The sequence below is a fragment of the Sapajus apella genome, unplaced genomic scaffold, assembly GCF_009761245.1.
Source record: "Sapajus apella isolate SASKATOON/1434 unplaced genomic scaffold, GSC_monkey_1.0 scaffold106, whole genome shotgun sequence".
NCBI lineage: Eukaryota > Metazoa > Chordata > Mammalia > Primates > Cebidae > Sapajus > Sapajus apella.
This window is the reverse complement of record NW_022437046.1, coordinates 2,478,924-2,504,112: the sequence shown is the minus strand read 5'-3', so window position 1 is coordinate 2,504,112 and position 25,189 is coordinate 2,478,924. Positions and strand designations below refer to the sequence as shown.

The following is a 25,189-nucleotide window of genomic DNA, read 5'->3' as shown; positions in this document are numbered from 1 at the left end:
CAATTGAGGTATGTATAACATGTAGAAAAAATGCACAAAAAGTATAACCAACATTCAGATCAAGAAAGGAAACATCTCCTCCTCCAAGAAAACCAACAACTTTCAATACTGTTGATTGTTTTTGCCTGTTTATGATGTTTTATAAGGTATGACTGGCTTTTCACATGCAGTATATTTGTGAGATTCATTTATGTTCTTGTATGTAGGCATAGTCTGTTCTTGCTTACTGCTGTGTAGCAAGAATTCTCAAACATTTTGGTGTCTTCACATTCAAACTTATTGAAGACTCCAAAGAGCTTTTGCTTGCAGTGGCGCAGTCATGGCTCACTGTAGCCTTGACCTACTAGGCTGAAGTGATCCTTCCACCTTAGCCTCCCAAGTAGCTGGGGCTGCAGGCATATGCCACTATGCCTGGCTATTTAAAAATTTTTTTGTAGAGACAGGATCTCACCCTGTTGCCCAGGCTGGTCTCGAACTCTTATGTTGCAGTTTGTTGTCTTGGATGGAATATAAAGAAAATCCAGTTCCACACAGATAGGTAATTGGAAAAGGAAGAATGTTTTAAATTTTATTTAATTGTGGATATGGATATTTCTTTTTTTTTTTTTTTGATTTTTTTGGGACGGAGTTTCGCTCTTGTTACCCAGGCTGGAGTGCAATGGCGCGATCTCAGCTCACCGCAGCCTCCGCCTCCTGGGTTCAGGCAATTCTCCTGCCTCAGCCTCCTGAGTAGCTGGGATTACAGGCACACGCCACCATGCCCAGCTAATTTTTTGTATTTTTAGTAGAGACGGGGTTTCACCGTGTTGACCAGGATGGTCTCGATCTTTTGACCTCGTGATCCACCCGCCTCGGCCTCCCACAGTGCTGGGATTACAGGCTTGAGCCACCGCGCCCGGCCAATTGTGGATATTTCTCTGATACTACAGCAGTCATGTGCAGCCCTCTGAATGTGAGGACTTTTTTTGCTTATCTGTGGTGGATATCATGAAAATTATACACACTTTTTTTTTAAAGCTCATTATCTATCATTAGTATTAGTGTATTGTGTAAGACCCAAGACAATTTTTCTTCCAGTGTGGCCCAGGGAAGCCAAAGGTTGGATGTCCATGTTACATTGAAACTTGACAGTTGGCAGTTTGTTAAGATTCATTGCCTTATACAGTCTGAACCATATCACTGAGCTTTTCATGCTCCATTACATTAAAATCCATTGGTCTGTTTTTTTTCTTTATTGTTTTCAAATTTGCTTATTTCTCCAAGAAAAACCATTGGTCTGTTCTATACTTTAAATAGATCTTTTATCCATGCATAATTATTGTAGTATTATGCATTGGTCATTTGGAAAATACTGGTTCACTGAGTATCTTAGTCTGCTCAGGCTGCCTTAACAAAATACCGTAAACTGGGTGGTTTAAACAACAGAAATTTATTTTCTCCCAGTGCTGCAGGGTAGAAAGAAGTCCAAGATCAGTGTTTCAGCATGGCCAATTTTTGTTTCAGCATGTCCTATTTCCTCACATGGTGGATTGGAGAGGGAGAAGAGAGGGAGAAAGAGAGTAAGTGCGAGTGAACAGACAAACTCTTGGTGTCTCTTTTTAAAGGCACTAATCCCATCATGGCAGCCCCACTCTTATGACCTCATCTAAACCTAATTATAAATCGTCTAAACCTCATTATCTCCCAAAGGATCCATTTCCAGATACTATCACATTGAGGAATAGGGCTTTAATTTATTAATTTTGAGGGGAGGCGTTCAGTCCATTTCACTGTTATGTGGAGCTTCTTTTTTGAGATGTGGACCTTCTTTTTGAGACCTGGTTTCACACTGGGGTACAGTGATCCATTCATGACTCACTTTGGCCTGAACTTCCTGGGCTCATGTGATCATGTAATCCTGCCACCTCAACCTCCCAAGTAGCTGAGACTACAGGTGCAGGCCACCATGTCCTCCTAATTTTTTTTTTTTTGAGACGAGAGTTTTGCTCTTGTTGCCCAGGCTGGAGTGAAATGGCACAATCTCAGCTCACCGCAATCTCCGCCTCCTGGGCTCAAGTGATTCTCCTGCCTCAGCCTCCTGAGTAGCTGGGATTACAGGCATGCAACACCACGCCCAGCTAATTTTTTGGGTATTTTTGGTAGAGAGGAGGTTTCTCCACGTTGGTCAGGCTGGTCTCCAACTCCCAATCTCAGGTGATCTGCCTACCTCGGCCTCCCAAAGTGCTGGCATTACAGGCATGCATGAGCCACTGAGCCCGGCCAGTTTTTGTATTTTTTGTAGAGACGGGATTTCACTGTGTTGTCCAGGCTGGTCTCCAAATCCTGGGCTGGAGTGATCTCCCTGCCTCAGCCTCCCAAAGTGCTGGAATTACAGATGTGGGCCACCGCACCTGGCCATGTGCAGATCTTCTGAATTGTATAATGTTTAAGAAACCACATTTGTTAATATCACCACTGATCTCATCAGACAAGTCTTTTCTAATTTTCACTTGAAAACTCAAATTTTATCATTGGCAACCAGTACTGACAGTTGTTTTCCTTGAAGTGACAGTCTCACATTGTTCATTTTCAAAAAATTATCTGCCAAACATCCAAGTCTGAATAATCATAATTTTTCTGCCAGTCATTTTTTCAAGTAAAAATGGTGTTTATGAAAAAAAGCAGCTAGTACAGCTTGCAACTCAATTGCACAAGTGCTTTAGTGCTTTTCTTTGAGACAATTTTTGTACCTTAATATGCAGCAGAAATGCTTTATATGAGGCTGGGTGTAGTGGCTCACCTCTGTAATCCCAGCACTTTAGGAGGCTGAGGCAAGTGGATCACCTGAGGTCAGGAGTTTGAGACAAGCTTGGCTAATGTGGTGAAACTCTGTCTCTACTAAAAATGCAAAAATTAGCTGGGCATAGTGGCACACACCTGTAATCCCTGCTACTTGGGAGGCTGAGTCAGGAGAATCACTTGAACTGGGGAGGCAGAGATTGCAATGAGCCGAGATCACATGACTGCCCTCCAGTCTGGGTGACAGAATTAGACTCCATCTCCAAAAAAAAAAAGAAATGCTTTATGTGTACATTCCATTTTTCTATTTCTTCATACAGAATATGAAAAAGATGTAAAATTAAAGATTAAGATTTAGTAAAATGAATACTTTTATTTTTTTGAGATTGAGTTTCACTGTGTTGCCCAGCCTGGTCTTGAACTCCTGGCGTCAAGTACCCCTCCTGCCTCAGCTTCTCTAGTAGCTGGACTACAGCTCTGCACCACTGTGCCTGGTAAAATTAATAATTTTTATGACTTCATCAAGAACATTCTTTTTTTTTTTTTTTTTGAGACTGAGTCTCACACTGTCGCCCTGGCTGGAGTGCAATGGTGCGATTTTGGCTCACTGCAACCTCCGCCTCCTGGGTTCAAGTGATTCGCCTGCCTCAGCCTCCTGAGTAGCTGGGATTACAGGTGCCCAAAATCATGACCGGCTAATTTTTGTATTTTCAGCAGAAATGGGGTTTTGCCATGTTGGCCAGGCTGCTCTTGAACTCTTGACCTCAGGTGTCCACCCACCTCAGCTTCCCTAAGTACTGGGATTACAGGGCATGAGCCATCATGTCCTGCAAGAACATTTCTTAATGAAACTGAAACTAGGTTTTTTTTTTGTTTTTTAACATGTCCATGAAGAATGCAATGATACTGTTATAGTTTGGTGTCCCTGCCTTGATTCAGTATTGGATGATATATTTTTATTTATTGATATAATTATGTTTCTAGGCTTTGCTTATTTTTTATTGGGGGAATAACTGATTTTTGTCAAACCTTTACTAAAAATACTGTTTTGAAAGCCAATGTGAATGCAGTTTTTTCCTTGCCTTAGTAGAGTAGAAAAAACTTTAGAGTTGAACAGTTTCACAACTTCATTAAGATGTTAGAAAATTCATTGGGCTTGGTGCTTACTTTTCTCCACTTTGTGGTTAAGGAAAGGTGTGAAGTGACTTTTAGAGAACTATCCATAGCTATGCATGAGAGTGGTTTTTTAGGTATATTAGGTCACCCTACCCTTAGCCTGGAACATTTACAGTAGAAAAAGACAAAGGTATAGATGAAGCCATAGGCAAATAATCTTGTATAGTGACTTTGGTTTTTCACTGTGATTGGACAGAGGAGAATGGAGAAAGAGGTAGTCTAGACAAGTCATAGTGCTAAACATTGTTTTATCTTCCAGTTAACACCCCTGTATAGCCTGGAACCCTGTTCTGGGGGTGGGGAGTTAACATTCATTGATGTGTACCGACATTGTGCTAGGCCCTGTTATCTTACTTAAACCTGACAATTTTTCTGTGTGTATGAGGCCATATTTTTCAGTTTTAGACATTTAAAAATATGATGATTTTTTATTTTTTGAGATGGGGTCTTGCTGTGTTGCCCAGGCTGGTCTTGAACTCCTGGCCTTAAGTTATCATCCTGCCTCAGCCTCTTGTATGGCTGGGACTACAGGTGTATGTCACTGCACCCTCTGTGGTCACCATACTTATTTTATGTGTAAGAAAACAGAGGCTCAGAGATGTTGAGTCTGTGCAGGCCCATCAGCCTATAAGTGACTAGGGTGGGATTTATCCCCAGACTTTTCTGCCTCCAAAACCTATGCGTGCTTTTTCCTGTGTGCTGTGCTGCCTTCCAGAGACAGTGTCACACTAATTATTTGTATATCCCTGATACTTGGAACCTAGCAGGGGCTTAGTACATTTTTGTGGAGTGATTGAGCCAGTGCTAAGTGAGTGAACCAGTTTTCACAGAGGAGGATGTAACTCACCCACTTGGAGCTTATGTGTATGTTGGTACTACCAAGTATAGGGTAATGCAGTGGTTTTGGTTTTGTTCACTAGGCTCTGGTCACCATTTGTTGCTATGGGGAAGGGGTCAATCTCTTTTTTTTTTTGAGACAGGGTCTCGCTCTGTTGCCCAGGCTGGAGCGCCATGGCGTGATCTTGGCTCACTGCAGCCTCTGCCTTCCAGGTACCAGCGATTCTTCTGCCTCAGCCTCCCTAGTAGCTGGGATTACAGGTGCATGCCACCGTGCTCAACTAATTTTTGTATTTTTAGTAGAGACAGGGTTTCACCATGTTGGCAGCATGGCCTCGAACTCCTGACCTTGTGATTTGCCTGCCTCGGCTTCCCAAAGTGCTGGGATTATAGGCGTGAGCCACCACACCTGGCCAGGGTCAGTCTTCTTAATGATAAATGTAAAACTATTTAAATAATTTGGACATTTGGTAGTCTAAGAAATTTAATGGGATGAATTTTCCCTAGATTGTTAATGATCTTTTTAGAAATACATACTACATCTACTTTGTTCTGGCTTATTCTGTTAATAGCTATGAAACCTTGGGTGTGTTACTACATTTTTCTGTGTTTCGTTTTTGTAATCTTTAAAAGGGTAGGTTAGTAATAATAGTACATAATTCCTACATAGTTGTGCGGATTGAATGAGATAATTCTTACAGAGAAATTATAGTGCTTGACATGTATTAATTACTCAATAAATGGTAGCTGTTATTAATGTTATCTTTCTAGAGTAGAAGTATTGAATTTATTGTGACTTTCAGTATATGAAGAAGGAATAATGTCTTGTCTTTTTTTATTTCCCCCAGAGTCGGAGTCTTGCTATGTCGCCCAGGCTAGAGTGCGGTGGTATGATCTTGGCTCACTGTAACCTCTGCCTGGATTACAGGTGCATGCCACCATGCCCAGCTATTTTGTATTTTAGCAGAGACGGGGTTTCACCATGGTGGCCAGGCTGGTTTCAAACTCCTGACCTCGTAATCTGCCCACCTTGGCTCCCAAAGTGCTGGGATTACAGGTGTGAGCCCAGTTTGTTTTGTCTTTTAAAGCACCTTTTATTAGAGAAATAAAGCACTGAATTTATTGGTTTTTGTATTTTGGGACTTATTTTCTAGTTGTAGCTTACTTGGTCTCTTCTTGTCAAGAAAGATCAAACTTTGGCTATTTGCCCAGATTTCTTGGTGAACCAATGGAGGTATGGTATGACTTTGATTCTCCATCATTCTTTTAATGCAGTCTTGTTAGGTTGCCCAAGCTGATCTTGAACTCCTGGCCTCAAGCAGTCCTCTGCTTTGGTCTCCCAAAGTGTTCAGACTCTATCATCGTTTTAAACTTTGTGGTTTCTGATTGAAACAGATTGGATTGTTCTGGAGAGTTCACTGAGGTTTATAGTTCTTTCTTAATTAAAAATGTCAGTGGGCCAGGCATGGTGGCTCACACCTGTGATCCCAGCACTTAGAAAGCCAAGGTGGGAGGCTCACTTGAGCCTAGGAGTTCGAGACCAGCCTGGGCAACATAGGGAGACTCCATCTCTACAAAAAAAAATAAAAATAAATTAGCTGGGAGTGATGGCACATGCCTGTGGTCCCAGCTACTTGAGAGGCTGAGGTGGGAGGATTGCTTTGGCCCAGGAGGTCGAGGCTGCAGGGAGCACTGATCACGCCACTGCACTCTATCCTGGGTGACAGAGAGAGACCATGTCTCAAAAAAAAAAAAAAGTCGGTGAATTTAGAAAACATCCCTTTTAAAATTTTTTCTAACTAGATCAATCGTCCCTGAGGAGATACAGTATTTCTCCATAATACCCTGTCCCAGAGGCAAAGGAGTGTTTTAAAAAATATTTTTCTGTGTTTATTTACATTTTGATCAGGCTGTAGAATTATGAAGGGAAAAACCTACACCCTTTAAAATGAGCATGTCTGAAAGCCTGTCCTTCAACCAGGTGTCATTGTAGGGACACTGTCTCCTAGATAGGAGTTAGTATGAAACTCTTGACTTAACACCTTTGAGATGAGGCCCATGTTTCCTACTATGGTATCTGAGGTAGTTCAGGATCCTCTCCCTAATTTCCTCACCGTTGTCATTCATTGTTTGTCTTTCCTCCTGGCTTACACATTTTACCTCCAGTACTCCTGAAGTTTGCATTGTACTGTGCCTGGAGTTCTTCAGATGTGCAATGTGTCTTTTCTCACTGTCTTTGCACCTGCTGTTCTCTTGGCCTAGATATCTCTTTGTTACTCTTAATTGGTCTACTCTGACTTAGCCTTTAAGACTCATCCTAGGAGATAACCTTTTCCAGGAGGTTTTCCGTGATTTCCTAGGTTGGGATTGGGTACCCCATCTCTGGGTTACTCTGATTGTGGTTATCCGCTTATTATTTGTTGGTCTCTTCCACTTGTAGTGGACAGGAGTTGCACCTGATCATCCTTTTATTCTCAGAGCCCATCTTGGGACCTTGGACAGAGTAGGCATCAGTAAGGACATGTCAAGTGAATTCATCATTTCAGACTGGCCTATTAACAGCTGTAATTTCCCAGCCAGTCAGTTACTCCATGTTGCTCTGGGCTGAGTTTTAATAGAGTGTCTTCTATCATGGTTGTTGTCCCTTACTCCCTGCTCCTTGTGTTGTCTCTACTTCAGCCCACTCTCATGAAGCTTTCCTCTACTCCTTGCCTATAGCTGGGTCAGTGGAGCTGTGTACACAGTAGACCCAATGAGACTCAGAAAGAACTTGATTTATGACAGATCCCTGGAATCTCATTTGGAATGAAGATCACATTGGTAAATGGAGAAGCTGGGACCTTATGATTGCTTTTCTGACCCTTAGTTTAGAGTTCTTTTTTCTGCTTCCAAGTTTCCTCTGTATTAACCTTTGGTCAATTTTAATTTATAGATCATCTAAAACGAATGGTATGAAACCAAATTGTATAAAATGCTTGTGCATTTGATTTTTACAACTGAAATATAAGACTTAATTGTTTGATGGTGGAAAGATTGAGACTTTAAGCTATGTGGGTTTTTAATGACTGTTCTGTTAAGCCATTAGTAATTTCTGGCAGGCAATTTTAATTATGACTCCCAAAATATTTTGCTGATTACAGTCTTAGTAGCAAGCAAAAAAATCACTTATGCATATATGCATTCTTTTAGTCAACATGGATATCAACTTCTGTGTTAGATTGGTTTTGATGATACACGGAGATGAGAAAGATGTAGTTGCTGTCTTCAAGGAGCTCTCAGGTACAACAGAGATAAGGCATAAGCAAATAAGTTACAGTTCAATGTGTTATAGATGTTATACAGTAAGTAGCAGAGAGGGGGTTTTCAAACCTTGTTATAGGGAAGAGTTCTTGGAGAAAGAGTAACCTGAGCTTATTTCTGAAAGAAGACTAGGTTTTATGTGTGGACAATTTTGGTCACAGAGTCAGAAGAGCTGAATTTGAACCCCAGCTCAGCCACTTACTAGGTGTCTGACATGGACAGGTTGTTTAAGCATTCTGTGAATCTCAGTTTTTTCCCATGTAATGTGGGGATAGTTATATCTGTATCCATCTTTGAAATTTAATACATGTGAAAGAAACTCATAAATGTGGTATACAGTATTCTGTTTTTAGCTCATAAATGTGATATACAAGTATTATATTCCTTTTTTTTTCAAACCAAACTGTATCCAGCTTTATTAAAGATACTTTCCATAAATAGTCATAGTATTTTAGGCAGGATATGGGCAGACAATCCTTAACAGTGTACAACAACTTTCAAACTCCCTTCTTCAATGAACTACCAAAAATTGGAAAGCCACTATAAAACCCATCTGATGCTCTGAACAGGGAAGGTTTAGAGTGAGGGTTGACGTTTCACATTTAGCATGTTGTTTAGCAACTTTTCACGAGTCGACCCTGACTTTCAGGAAGTGAAATGAAAGTGGCAGAATTTATCTGAAGATCCACAATCTAGAAACGGAACCACTGCTCTTTTGACAGATGCCATCTCAGTGGCATCACTGGAAGTCCGGATTGCCTGAAACACTAGTAACCAATGATTGGGGGTTAGGTCCTAACAGATGTCTGGGCTTAAAGGAGTTAAGTCTATGCTGAAAGACGGAAAGGGAGATGAGGACATAAAACTGATTTTGTTTTTCCATACCACAAGGTTTTTGTGCCCAAGGTGGCCGTGTGTGTGTCAAAGTCAGGGAATCCCTCCTACTGGGAGCCAAGAGGAAGTCTCTCAAAACTGGAAGGGAAAGTTGTTTTCCTCACATCGATCCAGCTTCAGAAACATTCTGTTAGTGACATATACCCCTTCCCCCCAAAACAACAGTGAAATGTTCCGTGTGCTAACAACATAGCTTTAAAAAAAAGGTAAAACAAAATTCTGCATTTTTATAAAACTTGATTAAAAATAATATTTCAAATTACACAATCACCAGAACTACACAGTTATCAAAAATGCACTTGGCATCTCCAGCACCTTCACTTGGCATCTCTTAGCACCTTCAGCTTTCTGTGCCTTGTCTTGGCATCTCCATTTTCTGCAGGGTTAGGTTATTTCCCTCGTTGCCAGCCTCAGCTTTCCCCGTTTTCTCTTTGGGTATCTGTCGCCCAATCTGGAGTGCAGTGGTGCAATCTTGGCTCACTGCAACCTTTGCTTCCCAGGTTTAAGCAATTCTCCTGGCCCAGCCTCCTGAGTAGCTGGAATTACAGGCTCGTACCACCATGCCCAGCTAATTTTTTTGTATTTTTAGTAGAGACAGGATTTCACCGTCTTGGCCAGGCGGGTCTTGAACTCCTGACCTCATGATTTGCCTACCTCGGCCTCCCAAAGTCCTGGGATTACAGGCGTGAGCCACCACGCCCAGCCCCTTCTCTCCCTTCTTTGCCGGGGCATTTTAAGGCTCAGGCTCTAGCTTTGGAGGATCAGGTTTAGCAGACAACCTCATGGATCTTTTCTGTGGTTCATCCTTTACTTTGGCTTTATCTCCTTTAGCATCCCCTTCAGCCTTTCTCTTGGGCCTGGTGGCAGTGACAGTGACGGTGGTGGGATGTAGGCGCTGGGCATGGGATGCAGTCGAGCACAGGCTTTGGTTGGTCTGGGGGTCATTCTCACTTCTTCTGGTTTTCATTATTTATTTATTTATTGACAGTTATATTTTGACAGATTGTAGCATCAGTTTTCTTACCCAAACCAGAAATAAGTGAAGAAAATATTGAGTATATTAGTGTGTAGATATCATTTATGAAGTGCTAACAATGTAAACATGTATCAGGCAAAGATTTTAAAGTTCAGATCCATGAAACTTTGATTCTGTGCTGTTATGCACGATACCGCTTAAGGTACCTAATGAATGGTATCTGAAAAATTATTGAGTTTGCTTCTTAGTGGCTTGGATAGCAACAAGCTGAACTAGAAAGAGCCCCATTTCCTGTCAGAAGACTTCTGCTTGCATCCAAGTGATGCAGCTTATATTTGTGCCACCATTGAAGGTTATTTAACATTTTAGAATTTCATTTTGTTCATCAGTAAAAGAGAAAAATAATAGTTACTTTGTAGACTGTGAATTAGGAATAAACTGGATAAATTGCTTAGCACTAGCTTTCATCAGTTAAATGTTTGATTTATGGAATATTAAACAAATTTCCATTTAATTACACTTTATTTTGTTAGAGAAACTTGCTTTAAAGGATGGGGTGCGGGGATTCTGTCATTTATGCTTTACTGACATTGATAATATCTTACCTCCTTCTTCCAGTTATTCCTCAATAATTTTGCAAGGTGAATTTAAATCCCAGCTGTTGCACTTACTTGCTGTATGACCTTCAAAGTTACTTAATCTTTCTATAACTTATTTTCTCCATCTATTAGATGGAGACATAATGGTATTTATATTATATAGTTGTTAGGAAGTAACTAAAGTGCGTAGTTCAGTGTTTGGCACGTAGTTTGATTTTAGTAAATGGTAGTGTATGGACTGAATGTATCCCACCAGAATTCATATGTTGAAACCCTAATCCTCAGTGTGATGTTTGGGGATGGGGTTTTTGGGAAGTAATTAGGTCATTAGGATGGAGCTCTTATAAGTGCCCTTATAAGAAGAGACACCAGAGAGCTTACTTCCTCTCTCTCTGCTTTCCACTATTTGAGGATACATTGAGAAGAGGGCCATCTGCAAATCAGGAAGCTGTCACCAGATACCAGATCTGCTAGTACCTTGATCTTGGACTTCCCAGCCTCCAGAGCTGTGAAAAGTAAATGTTGTGGTATTCTGTTACATACACAGCAGCCTGAAGTGACTAAGATGGATAGCATTGTTATTATCACTTTCATTTTATAAAAGAGAAGGTGAATACAGATTGAGAAACCTGATTAGATTCATAGTAAGAATCAAGGATGGGATTCAATCCAGGCTTGTGTGATGCCGAAGACTTTACTATTTATTCTTTTACCAGGCTACATTTTGTAATTAACATTTCATTTGTATGGAAACATATTCTGAAAAGCTGTAGAGTGCTTGGAAATAATTTGTTATTCTTGGGTATTTAAAACTTTCAGTGATGTTTTACTAATAATTTACGTAAACTTGAAATTAAATTGGTTAGGGAAAGAGCTCTTTGGCCTGGCCTTCCTGTGATCAGTTTTAGGGCAGATATTCTGGGGTGGTAGTCAGTGGTTAGTAAATAGAAAATTGTGTGTGTGTGTGTGTTTGTGAATTTTCTCCTAAACAGCTTTATTGAAGTAAAATTGACATACAATAAGTGATACAAATTTAATATACAGTTTGCTTAGTTTTGACATACATATACCCTGTCAAACCATCACCACAAAGCATATAGTGAACATATCCATCACCTCCCAAAAGTTTCTTGGTGCCCCTTTGAAATCTTACCCTCCATGTTCTTCCCGTTTCCCCGTTTCAAGCAACCACCTATCGGCTTTTCTGTCACTATAGATTAAACAATGGTCAGATCAATCAGGAATTAGTCAGTTCACCTTTCAGCTGTAGTTTACTCATCTGTGAAACAGTGATTCTAGCATCTTCCCAAAGGAGCATGGGAGAAGATTAGGAACAATATGTGTTAAGAGCCTAGCACAGTGTCTGATGTATAATAGGCCCTCAATCCCTGGAAGCCAATATTACCAGTAAGGTTTCACTTGGTGGTCTAGAGTGCATTTGGGAGTTCAGAGTGCCAAAATGCATTTCTGTCACTTAGAGCTCCTGTTCTTTTCCACTGAATGGGCTTCCAGTGTTTTTTGAAACAGGAAACTTTACATTTAGGTAGCTTAAGGCCCTAAGGGACTTTCTGTTGTTCCTACCTTCCCTCCCTCATGCCCAGTATTCCACATGCTATTAATTATGAACAGATGTTCTTCAAAAATAAGAAAAGATCTCCACAGCAGATTTTTGAGTTCTTTATGCCTATATTAAGCCTGGCATTGTGATCAAGTTGCATAAAAAATGAGTTTGTAGTCAGAGTTCTGGGTTTTAGTTTCTATTCTGCCTTGGGCAAATCATGAAATCTTTCTGAACCTCAGTTTTCTCAGTGTAAAGTGGTGGTGGTGGAGTCATACCTCAGAAGTTTGTTGAGATCAAAGGAGAATTCTGGAAGTGAATTGTATGATGATGTTATAATTCATCTGCATCCTCCCATGACTGCTTCAGTGTTAGAACTTTGTAAAAGGATGAGGTAGCATTTAAATCTGATACCTTACACATTTTTCATATAAGTATTTTAAATTAGGCTCTACTAATAGAATAAAATGGTAAAAACCTAAGGTTAAAAGTGCTTACGTTTTAAAGCCAGAGAAACTTTAATTCAGATCTTAGTTAAGTAGCTTTGTTACCAGGGATAAGTTTGTTAATTTTTGTGTGCCTTAAATTCTCACCTGTCAATACGGCATATCTGTTCTACATCAGAAGGTTGTTTGGGAAGATTAGAAATAATATGTGTACAGTAGTTGGCATATAGCAGATGCCCAGTGATGCTCTAGCTTCATTCCTTCCATTTCCAAAATTGGTAGATTTGTGGATTCATTGAACGATTACTGAAGGGATTACGTTTGCCTTCTCTATTCCATGATGCAGTTCAACACAGGTTAGCTGTTAGGTAGTGTCTCAAGTTTCCCATTCAATTCTGTAAATGTTGTTTGAGGTGGTGAGCTAGCAGTTATTGCAAAGGATTTTTTTTTTAATAGTGGGAGGAACCTATGCTATGTTTTTGTATTTTGTTGTTAATTCTCATTACTCTGTCTAGCTAGAGATACTTTGTATTGTGAGAGCCAGGGAAACCAGGGGCCATTTTCTTGTCTCTTCTGTCTGTGTTTATTTGGGTTGGAGGATTGTCTAAAGGTTCCCTAGTGAATAAAGTAGTTTTGCTGAGTTCAGATTCTTCTCTCCTGGGTGAACCCAGGATTGAACTACTGGATGAGAAAAGAAATAGAAAAACATGGAGAAAACTGGTGAGTTCTGCTTATAAAGTTGTCAGGATCTTTGAGTTGGGGGGCATGCAGAGAACAGTTGATTCCTCATTTCCCTCTTCCCTTCCAGAGCCTGTATACTCCAACACAAGGCAAGCTTTAAGATGGAGGTCTGCAATGTAATTTCCTAGAAATTACTGCTTCTGGTAACAGCTCATTCAGTTTTTACCTCTTTGCTGCAGTAGATGAAACAATGGGGACAATAAAGCCATTTATCTGATAGCTGAGCCTCAATGGAATGTTTGTTTTAATAATGGTATAATTTGCAGGGTTCATAAATTGTGATTTTATTCTCATGGAAATAACTGCCCGGTGGTATTTGGATTCTCAGGTCTCCTGTTGTGGATAATTTCACTAACATTCTGGCTGACAATTCCCTTTATTCTATACTTCGGTTTAGATTGTTCATGCTGCTTGGGTAATTAGCCCAGAGCAGAGCCAGTTTTTTTAGTTTGGGGCTGGCAGGTGGTTACTAGGTAACTAGAAGATCTTCTAAAAGGGGAAGAAACTCTGCTTAGGGATTCAAGGCAAATACCCAGGTTTGTTTCGATTATCTGAGATTAAAAGAATTATCTAATACCAAAATATTTTATGAAAATTGAAAATTTGCTTCATCTGAATATTTATTTTCCATGACACCAAACAGCCCATTATATTTGGAATATCCTTTGTTTGAGTTTTAAATTTTCTTGTACAAGTTTTGGCTGGGAATATCCACAGAGGGCAGAGGCTGATAATAGCTACACATGCTAGACATTGCCATAGGTGTTTTACTTACATTATTTCTAAATCTTTGTTTTTTTTTTTTTGAAACACAGTTTCACTCTTGTTGCCCAGGCCGGAGTGCAGTGGCACAATCTCGGCTCACTGCAACCTCTGTCTCCCAGGTTCAAGCTATTCCCTTGCCTCAGCCTCCCAACTAGCTGGGATTACAGGTTTCCGCCACCATGCCCAGCTAATTTTTGTATTTTAATAGAGGTAGGGTTTCGCCACATTGGCCAGGCTATTCTCAAACTCCTGACCTCAGGTGATCCATTTGCCTCTGCGTCCCAAATTAATGAAAACTCGGATACGTAGGTATTGTTTCCATTTTACTCAGGTAAAAAGCTAAGACAAGTTTAGTAACTAAATTTAGGGACTTAGCTAATTAGTGGCAGTTTACCAGATTCAAAGCTTATTCTAGATTTTCAATTATAGTATGAGACATTCTGAAGATATATTCAAGTTTCTATTAAACTGTTACATATTACAGCACTTGGCTCAAAAATATATTATACATGAATTAGTACCTATCATCAGATATAGATATCTGATTGTTCTTCCTGTCATTTAATCTTGTTTTACAGCAGTAACATACATGGAGTATTTTGATCATCTCACCAAAATTAAAGGACTTCTAGGCATAATCCTGTTTTAAGAATTCTTTAACAGGCTCCAAAACATGGCGTAGTCACTGGAAATAGCCTCAGACTTGGATTTCAAAATCTTGGCTCTCCATTTATTGGGTTATACTTCTTAACTATCATTGGATACCCTTTACTCTTGGATGAGCCTTGTTTTGCTCATCTACAGAATAGGAATATGATACACGCTTTACAGGGACGTTAGGGTTAATGTATGTGGTGGGGTCTAATATATGCCTTTAACATGGTAGGGGATCAGTAATATGTTGGTTTCCTTTCTTGACTCATGCTACTACTAGTAGAGTATCGGGATATTTTGGTGCTTTCGTCATTGGCCTTAGGATTTATTAAAAGACGGCCAACTTCAGCCAGATATGATGGCACATACCTGTAATTCCAGCATTTTGGGAGGCTGAGATGGGTGGGTCACCTGAGGTCAGCAGTTTGAGACCAACCTGGCCAAAATGGTGAAACTCTGTCTTTACTAAAAATACAAAAAAAAATTAGCCAGGCGTAGTGGCACATGCCTGTAGTCCCAACTACTCAGGAGGCTGAGGCAAGAATCGCTTGAACTCAGAAGGCAGAGGTTGCAGTGAGCCAAGATTATGCCATTGTACTCCAGCCTGGGTGACAAGAGTGAAACTCCATCTCAAAAAAAAAGATGGCCAATTATGTTATATCTTCATGTGGTACTGTTAAACTAATAGAGCTTATTTTTCTCTAGGAACTTGGTGTTCCATCTAGGTAATTTGTTTAAGGGACAGTTAGATAGATGAAGTAGTTTTTTATACTCTCTCGGTCAAGAGAGTGAGTGCATATGTGGAAAGGGCATTGGATTTGTGATCATACAAACTTGGTGGGAGTTCCAGCATTGCTACTTACCAGCTAAGTTTCATAGAATGACTGATATTCTCTGCCTGAAACTTGGGATAGAGATAATAATAGCTGGCCTTCCCATCTGTTGTGAAGGTCAAATTAGATAATGAATGTGAAAATGCCTTTTAAATTGGAAATATGCCAGGCAAGATAGTAATTATTATGTGACAGTCATAATTAGTATTAGGTGGGGCTTAGAGAATTAACTACATTTTTTTTTTTTTTTTGAGACAGGGTCTTGCTCTGTCACCCAGGCTGAAATGCAATGGCTCATGGCTCACTGCAGCCTCCACCTCCCAGGCTTAGTCATCCTCCTGCCTTGTCTCCTGAGTAGCTGGGACCACAGGGATGCAACACCATGCCCCTACCCCAGCCCTGCCTCTTGTTTTTTTGAGACAAATCTTGCTCTGTCACCCAGGCTGGAGTGCAGAGTCCCATTCATAGCTTACTGCAGCCTGGAACTCCTGTATATAAGTGATCCTCTCACCTCAGTCTCCTGTGTAGCTGGAATTACAGGCATACACTACCAAGCCTTTCTAATTCTTGAATTTTTTTGTAGAGATAGGGTGTCTGTGTTGCCCAGGCTGGTTTCAAACTCTGTCCTCCAGCCATCCTCCTGTCTTGGCCTGCCAAAGTGCTGGTATTACAGGCATGAGCCACTGTGCCCTGCCAGAATTCACTGCCATTTTAAGAGGGAAATTTAAAATTTCACTTGAACTATATAAAGACATTTTGATGAGTTTAATTACGGTAGTCTTTAGGACAGTGGAAGAGAAGAGGCCAGAATGACATCTGGGTAGATAAAATTCAGTGAATGTAACTGCATAGTGGAAGTGAGAATGGGGTGAGGTACTACTGTGAGGCAGGCCAAGAGCACTTAGGGAAGAGCTTAAACTTGAGGTTTGGATCTTGGTCTAGTCTTGATCCCTAGAACAAGGAAGTGGGAGGCTCCTTGATTAAAAAAACTTAGAACACTGGGTAGTATGTGGAGAACTGATTGAGGAATAGGGATAGAGGTAATAACTATAGCTTCCCTCATGATGACAGTCAAGTTAAAATTCTGGTTTTAAGCCTTCTAGGAATATGTACAGAAGTTAAAATAGTTTTTTTTTCCTTTTTGTGGAGAATGAGATCTTGCTATATTGTCCAGGCAGGTCTCAAACTCCTGGGTTCAAGCTATTTTCCCTCTTCTGTCTCCCTAAGAGCTGGGATTACAGGCGTGAGCCACAGCACCCAGCTAAAATAGATTTTTTACATTCATCTTTCTAACCCTTAACAGTTAACTGTGTCCATTTTTGGGGGAATTTTCCATGTGAGTCTTGTGATTATTGCACATGAATCCAGTGGTGTCTCTCAGGTGAGTACATATCTTCATTTAAAGAGGTACAAGTGGTGGCTGCCAAGTGGGGATCTGCTTCCATAGGCTAGAATGCTTAATTTTATGGAGCCATATTCAGATTATCTCTTACTTGAAAATTGATTCTGTTTACAGTATTTCAGTAATGCAGATGATATTTTTCCTAAGTGGAACATCAACCTAAATTTTCAATGTGTTTAATTATCGATGTATCTGAATGCTGCAGTGTATTAGTTAAGGATTTTTCCATGTGAGGAGAGGCTTCTGTCTCTGAGTTTTGGTACTACACTAATTTTATTCATTTTTTTTTCATGGGGATGTCAGTTTTTCTTTACTGCAAGCAACTGCATTATGTTGCCTGGATCGTTGCCTTCTGTATTAAGTATTAGAGTAGAATAGGTGTCCAGGACAGTTTCAAAGTCTGTGTTTTATCTGATTGTAAGAACACACTTAGGCATCTTTCTTCTCTGTTCTTGGTCTACTAGTATGAACATGGTACCGTGACTAAATAAGGGGATGGGTTTCCATAGGTCCTACTCAGAATCAGTTTGAATTACTTTATCATATTAACTTCATATGTAATAATGTTAACTGATATTTGCATAATTCTTTGTAAAGTATTTTTATGGTACTTAAATATTTTTGTCTTGTCTTTTTTTTTTTTTTTTTTTGGAGACAGAATCTTACTCTGTCATGCAGGCTGGAGTACAGTGGCATGATCATGGCTCATTGCAGCCTCAGCTTCCCAGGCTCAAGTGATCCTCCCACTTTAGCTTCCTGAGTGGCTGGGATTACAGGTGCCTGCCACCATGCCCGGCTAATTTTTGTATTTTTAGTGGAAACGAGGTTTTGCTGTATTGGCCAGGCTGCTCTTGAACTCCTGACTTCAGATGGACAGATCACCTTTGAGAAAGAAAGACACACATAAAGATTTTTTTTTTTTTTTTTGAGATGGAATCTTGCCCTGTCGCCCAGGCTGGAGTGTAGTGGCGCGATCTCGGCATTCTGCAACCTCCGCCTCTCAGGTTCAAGGGATTCCCCTGTCTCAGCCTCCCAAGTGGCTGGGACTATAGGCATACACCACCATGACCAGCTAATTTTTGTATTTTTAGTAGAGATGGGGTTTCACCATATTGGCCAGGCTGGTCTTGAACTCCTGATCTCATGATCCACCTGCCTCGGCCTCCCAAAGTGCTGGGATTACAGGAGTGAGCCACCGTGCCCGGCCAACACAGAAAGATTTTTAACGGCTACCTCTTATCTTCAGATAGTCTCAATGAAAGTATCTATTTTCCATACGAAAAAGACTATTGTGCATTCCTAAGAAAATAGCTGTAAAGCTCTAACCAACAGCTAAAAGTATTATAGAGGGGAAAAAATACAGAATTTGGAGTTGGGAGACCTAGGATGTAGGGTACAGATTCTGTTAATAAATGAATGATCTTGTGTAATTAATTCATCTTACTTTTCCTAACCTATAGAATGTATATGAAAAGCATAATAACTGCATCACAGGGTTTTAAGGCTCAAATAAGACAGATAATTATATTTCATATATACCTATATATTCATATAAACTGTTTCTGAGAAAATATAAGAGTTAAGTATGTAGCTCTGAAGTCAGATTGCTAGCAATTTTATCATCACTCTTTAATACTAGATACAGCATCAACTTTTTCAATCATGCATTCCTTCAGCAATCATTATGGAAAACACACTGTTGCCAGCTATTAAAACAGAGATAATACCCACAGGAACACACACCCAGCTGGGTTCTAATCACAGCTGCATTTCTTTATTAGCTATGAGACTAAGCAAGTTACTTCCTTTCTCTGAGACTCAGTCCTCTCCTCTATAAAATGGGGATAATGAAGATTAAAACAAATACTGCACTTGGCACTTGCCTGGCGTATAACACAGCGTTAGCTAGTATCATTATCATTATTCTTGGCTCTGTCTTAAATAAAGTGAGTACAAAGATGAAAAAAAACCGTGGTCCTGTGCAAAAAGAGCTACCAGATTAGTACATGAAACATATTAGGAAAATTTTAGGCTGGACACAGTGACTCACATCTGTAATCCCAACACTTTGGGAGGCTGAGGCTGATGGATCACTTGAGACCAGACTGGGCAACATGGCGAAAACCCCCTCTACAAAAAATTCAAAAAATTAGCCGGGCATGGTGGCATGCACCTATTGTCCCAGCTACTTAGGAGGCTGAAGTCAGAGGATTGCTGGGAAGTTGTGTGCTTCCAAAGTGCTGGGATTACAGGCATGAGCCACCATGCCCAGTCCAGTAATTTTTTTTCTTAAGTGTGCATTTGAAATAAATTGAAGTGCTGCTGTATTCTGTGACTTCTCTTTTTTTTACATTGAAATATTGGCGTTACAATAACAAGATTATTTTTAATATCATTAGAAAAGTTGGAAACTTTGGAATTTCATAGAGTTGGAAGAGATCTTCATCTGGTCCACCTCTCTTATTACATACAGATAAGGAACAGAAGCCCAGAGAGGTCAGTTGATTTGTTTGAGGTCATGTAGTTTGAAAATGAAGAACCTGAGACTGCAACCTAACTATCCTTGTATTTATCACAGCCCACTATTTTTCTTCTGAGAATTATTTTCTTAAAGGTGATATCCTGCAGCCAAAGTCACAGGCTAAACTGTTTTGGCTCATCTGTCCTACAAATGTATATCATATCCTTGTTATTTTTTTAAAAAAGGAAATTGTGTGACTTTTGATAGGAACATCTCAACAGTAACACATCAAGGGTCTAGTTCTTTTTTTTTTTTTTTGAGACAAAGTCTAGCTTTGTCGCCCAGGCTGGAGTACAGTGGCCTGATCTCGGCTCACAACCTCTGCCTCCTGAGTTCAGGCCATTCTCCTGCCTCAGCCTCTCGAGTAGCTGGGATTACAGGCACATGCCACCACACCTGGCTAATTTTTGTATTTTTAGTAGAGACAGGGTTTCACTTTATTGGCCAGGCTGATTCCTGACCTCGTGATTTGCCTGTCTCAGCCTCCCAAAGTGCTGGGATTACAAGCATCGGCCACCGCACCTGGTTAAGGGTCTAGTTCTTAACAGTCTTCTTCCTAACCCTTGAGAAGATGCCATTTTACTTCATTTAGCTAATAGGTTATATCACATTCAAATATAGTCATATCATAGTTACTTGGTTTTCCATGTGCCCTGCCCTGGATTATTTTTCTCTATGATTACAGTTCAGAATTTTTAGGAATTCTGAAGTGGCAAGTGGCTGGGCACGGTGGCTCACGCCTGTAATCCCAGCACTTTGGGAGGCTGAGGCGGGCAGATCACGTGGTCATGAGATCGAAACTATCCTGGCCAACATGGTGAAATCCAGTCTGTACTAAAAATACAAAAATTAGCTGGGCATGGTGGTGTGCTCCTGTAGTCCCAGCGACTCGGGAGGCTGAGACAGGAGAATCGCTTGAACCCAGGAGGTGGAGATTGCAGTGAGCCGAGATTGCGCCACTGCACTCCAGCCTGGCGACAGAGTGAGACTCTGTTTCAAGTAAATAAATAAATAAATAAATTCCTAAGCTTCTCTTAATTTAGTCTGAGATTGTTGTTATATTCAGGTAAATTACCCCTCATCTAAGAATGTCATAATTGATTCTGTTGTTCCAGATTGTAGATTTGAGTGTTAGGTAGTAATTTACATATTACTGAATCTTTCAAGAGTTAGTTGTTTTAATGTGAAAGCCATATGAGATAAAAAATTAGAATTTGCAGTCTTGATTAGTTGGCTACAGTCCTGGGCTTGGCCCGTATCAATCCAACTCTTTTCTCATTTTATGTATGTGAGTTGTGCATGTCTGTATGTACTCAAAAATGTTCCTTTCTTCAATCTCAAAGGTACTGCCAATCTCTAGTAGATTTCTAGGGCCCTGAAATTTGTCTTGCTCAGTTTCTTTACAGATTTTACAAGCTTGAAAGGCGAGTAGAGTACAGGGTAGCTGTTGAAAGATACCCAAACATTCAGTGGCTCAAACAAGATAGACATTTATCTCACATAAAACAGTCCAGAGATAGGTCTGTTATGACCACAGTGGGTAGAGGTTCTGCTTCATGAAATCATTTAGAGATCCGGATTCCTCTGTCTCATTGTCTGGGGTTGATGCCCTCATCTGCATGCTCAATGATAGCTTATTAACACATCTACCTTGAAATAAGTCCATGAGAAGGGAGAAGAGAGAGTAGAGGACACATATTTGCCTTAAAAAAAAAAAGCAAGCTGAAGTTGTGTATGTCAGTACCCCCCCGCCCCCAGCATCTCATTCAATATGTTTAGAAACAAGACATACCTAGTTGTAAATAACATTAGGAAATGTAGTTTCCAACTCAGTTGCATGTGCTCAGTTATTTTGGCAGAGGGTTATGGTAGGGGAGTGTCTTTATTAAAAGGAAGCAAGGGAAAATGGATACTATTAGCAGTCCCTTCCACAGAGTCACTTGCAATCCCTGGGACTTACTATATGCTGTTAAACTGCCAAATCTCTACTCATGTTGCTTTTTCTGTTCGAGTGGTCCTCTTCCCTTCTCAACTTGGCAAACATGACCTTATTTTTAAAAAGTATCACCTACATTGCTTCTACTATAAAGTTGTTGCTCTCTTCTCCAGGTAGAATTGACTATTTTTTCTTCATGCTTATCCTGTGTTGATGCCTCTTATAGGACCTGTAACATTTTATAGTAATAATTTATAATGTGTCTTGCTTTTTATTATTGGCACTCAATACTATACCTGATAGAAAACAGCTACTTCATAATTGCTTGAATGAGTTGAGTGTATGACAGACTGGGACTTGAATCCAAATCTTGTGTTTTTCTTATCATGATGGCTCATCCTGTGTAAGCATGTACATATTTCCCGAGTTGCTTCCCAAAAACAAATTTGGAGGTCTGACTTTCTGGGAGCTCTTTTCATTGGCAATCAAGTGTAGCCCTGCTTAGAAAGGGCTGTTTCAACAAATGGATGCTTAATTATCTTTCCATTTGGATTTTGGGGATGTGCTTTTTTGGTAGGCACTGCTAAAACCGTTGTCTGTAACTTGCAAAGTAAATGCTGAATGTTTGGCTTTAATTTTTATTGATTACACCAAGGGATAAAAGAGGTTTGCTTTACATTTTGGAGAGAAGGCAGGCAAATTAGAAAAAAATGCATCCCCTTGAAGAGGGTTTTATTTTTAATGTTATTTACAAAGTACATATGTGAAAATAGAAAAGGAATAACTTTGATTTACAATAGACACAATTTAGGGAAACATGCTAACATCTCAGTGGTAAGTATAAATTCAGCGTGGCTATTATAATTTCTGATCACTGAAGCTCACTTATTGTGCATTTAAACCATTTGTTTTGGTGTTAATCCTTTAAAACTCAACTGGTGGATGTTAACAGGATAAAAGGTAATGAAGCTTGAAATATGGCAGTCATTTGGTCTGGTTTACTTTTCAGCTATTTGCATGCAAACTTAAGTGTCTTTGGGAAAAAGGAAAGGGGGTAATTAATGCTGTATTCAACTATTTTGATCTCAGCTTGAGCCCTGCACACCTGTCACTGACTTGTGGAAGTTTTCCTCCGTAATTAAGAGCTCCTCTCTCATGTTTTTTACTGAGTTGGATGCCACAAAAGCCTGGTGAAACAGTGGAATCCTCTTAATTGCAGCTTTTAAAACAAATCACCGATGTTTAATGTGGTATTGTTTTTAAAAAGCCTTCCCTGGAAAGAGTTTTTGATTGCTTCAAGTCTGAAAGGAACGGAGTGTTAGGATTCTGCTCTTTATAAAAGTAGAAGTCATATAGTACTTTGAAATGGCTCTTCTTAAAGAGTTAAGGAATAACGCCGGGCGCGGTGGCTTAAGCCTGTAATCCCAGCACTTTGGGAGGCTGAGGCGGGTGGATCACGAGGTCAAGAGATCGAGACCATCCTGGTCAACATGGTGAAACCCCGTCTCTACTAAAAATAAAAAAAAAATTAGCTGGGCATGGTGGCGCGTGCCTGTAATCCCAGCTACTGAGGAGGCTGAGGCAGGAGAATTGCCTGAACCCAGGAGACGGAGGTTGCGGTGAGCCGAGATCGCGCCATTGCACTCCAGCCTGGGTAACAAGAGCGAAACTCCGTCTCAAAAAAAAAAAAAAAGGAGTTAAGGAATATAACCAATATTTACATGATGCTTTACAGTTTGGCCAAGTGCTTTCCCTTTATCTTGTTTTAATTCCTATAGTAGCTCCAAGAAAGGTATTATATATAATGTTTCCCATTTTACAGATGAGGAAATTGAGGGTCAGAAAAGTGACTTAGTCAGGGTCACACAATTAGTAAGTGGTAGAGATGGATGCAAACCCCTTTATCTAACTCCAGTCTCAATGAGCATAAACTGCATGTGTGGAAATATCAGTATGGTGGGTTTTTCCTTTCACTTATCGTAATGTGGTCTCAATTTAACTTAATGTGTTTGCTGCTTTTCTGTTTGAACTGTTAGCCCTTAACACATAGAGTGGAAAGAGCAGCCTGGTAGTAGGTGAAGAAACGAAAGTGCTGGGAAATGACAGAATATCCCGTTCCATGCTTAGGTCATGACTGTTACCTAGCTGAAACATCCTCCTGTAAGATTGGCAGGGTCTTTGCGGTCCTGCTGCAGTGTGAACAAATTCTTTACAGTGTACTTCAGTACTGAGCAGTTATGACAGCTGGTTTAAATGAGCTTCTGTGGCAGTCACCTCCCTTGAGGCCTCAGTGCCCATTTTTCTCTGCACCCTAGTAGTGGAAAGAGATCTTGATAAGGAATCAGGAAACCTTGATTCTAAAGTTGCAGTTAGGTGATTTGCTAACTGACCTGTTTGCTTCAGGACTCAATTTGGTCAGTACTACCTCTTTGAAGACTTTCTTGAAATCTTAGGGTGGCCTTCTTTTTTTTTTTTTCCTGAATACTGTGACACTGTTGTTTAAGTATTGGCTGTATGGCACTTACCTCATTGTTTTGCAATTATGTTTCTTTCAGAGTAGAACTATACCTCTAGCCTTTTTTTTTCTACCAGTCCATCTGCATTTGAGAATCACTGCCCCAAACTGTACATTCTGTGAGAGCACAGTCACAGGGTTCCTTGTGGTAGACATTTGTAGTTTGCTTCTGTAGCTTCCTTCTTATCTCAGCAATGGCCTCAGATGTTGGCTTTAGGAACCACACTTCCCCCCTGCTTTGCTTCATATAGTTTGGGTAGGAATTTCTTAGTTCTAGTGTTACGTGAACCAGGCTCAAGGTAACCAAGGCATCACATTTCTCTGGCCATGGTGATTGGTTTAGGGGTAAATATGTTTTAAGCTGGTCTAAACTGAATGTTCAGGACTTTCGTAAGCCACTATAGAAGAACTTCTCCAAGTCCTGCTACGCTAAAGAGGTATGGCAGCTGGAACTGCTATAGCCATTTTGCCACCATAAGAGCAGAGAGTCTGGCTTATGATAGAACCAACATTGAGGAAGTGAAGCTGAAGAGGTGGAGGCAGTGACTTTGAGCTCTGAATTGAGCGTTCCCCATTGTCTACCCTAATCTTGGGCTTCAGTTAATTAAGTCAGAAATTAGGCTTTTTGCTTAAACCAGTTTTTTTTCTGTCATTTACAACCAAGAGTCCTAACTAATCTATTTCTCTTCTGCGCCTAAGCATAGTTCATAGCCTAGAATTGTTAATTGCATAAATGGTTGAATTCTATGACCTTGTTTTTCTTGGTCTCAGTTTCTTTTTCTGTAAAATGGGAATGATAGTTTCTGCCTGCCTGGCTCAGAGTTGTGTGAGTTAATAGAAGGAATAGCTTTCTGGTCTCTCCTGCACTTAGTCTATACCAAGCAATTGACCATTTAATTATATAATTACATATAACCATTGTATAATGGTTTTTTTCTTTCAACTTGATTGTGTACCCCCTTAGAGTGTACTGCATCCTGCATACTTATTGTTTTCCCCCTACTCCTCAGCACAATGTTGGGAAAGTAGTGGGCATTCATGAATATTTATTAGTGATGACAGTAGCAGCTACAGTTTATTGCATTCATTTATTGGACCAGATAGTATGTAGGCATTCTACATAAATTATCTCTAAAACTCAACTAATAGCAGTATTAGATAGCTGTTAGTTAAGCAGTATTGTCCTTAGAGGATAGTTGCATAGCTAACAAATGGGAGAGCTGAAATTGTTGGTTGAGTTATGATGGAAAATAAATGT

At 40.1% G+C, this 25,189-nt stretch overlaps 1 protein-coding gene across 6 annotated transcripts in view; it reads left to right on the top strand.

Annotated features, from left to right (window-relative positions):
- Positions 1-25,189, top strand: part of FAM168A (family with sequence similarity 168 member A) — a 179,039-nt gene that overhangs the window by 8,649 nt on the left and 145,201 nt on the right. For 2 of the 6 annotated variants that reach the window (XM_032259013.1, XM_032259012.1), the window contains one exon: positions 10,972-11,075. The exons of the other annotated variants lie outside the window; for them this stretch is intronic. The gene's annotated coding sequence lies outside the window, so the exon portion shown is untranslated. The remainder of the gene's footprint in view (positions 1-10,971; positions 11,076-25,189) is intronic. 6 annotated transcript variants of the gene reach the window in all.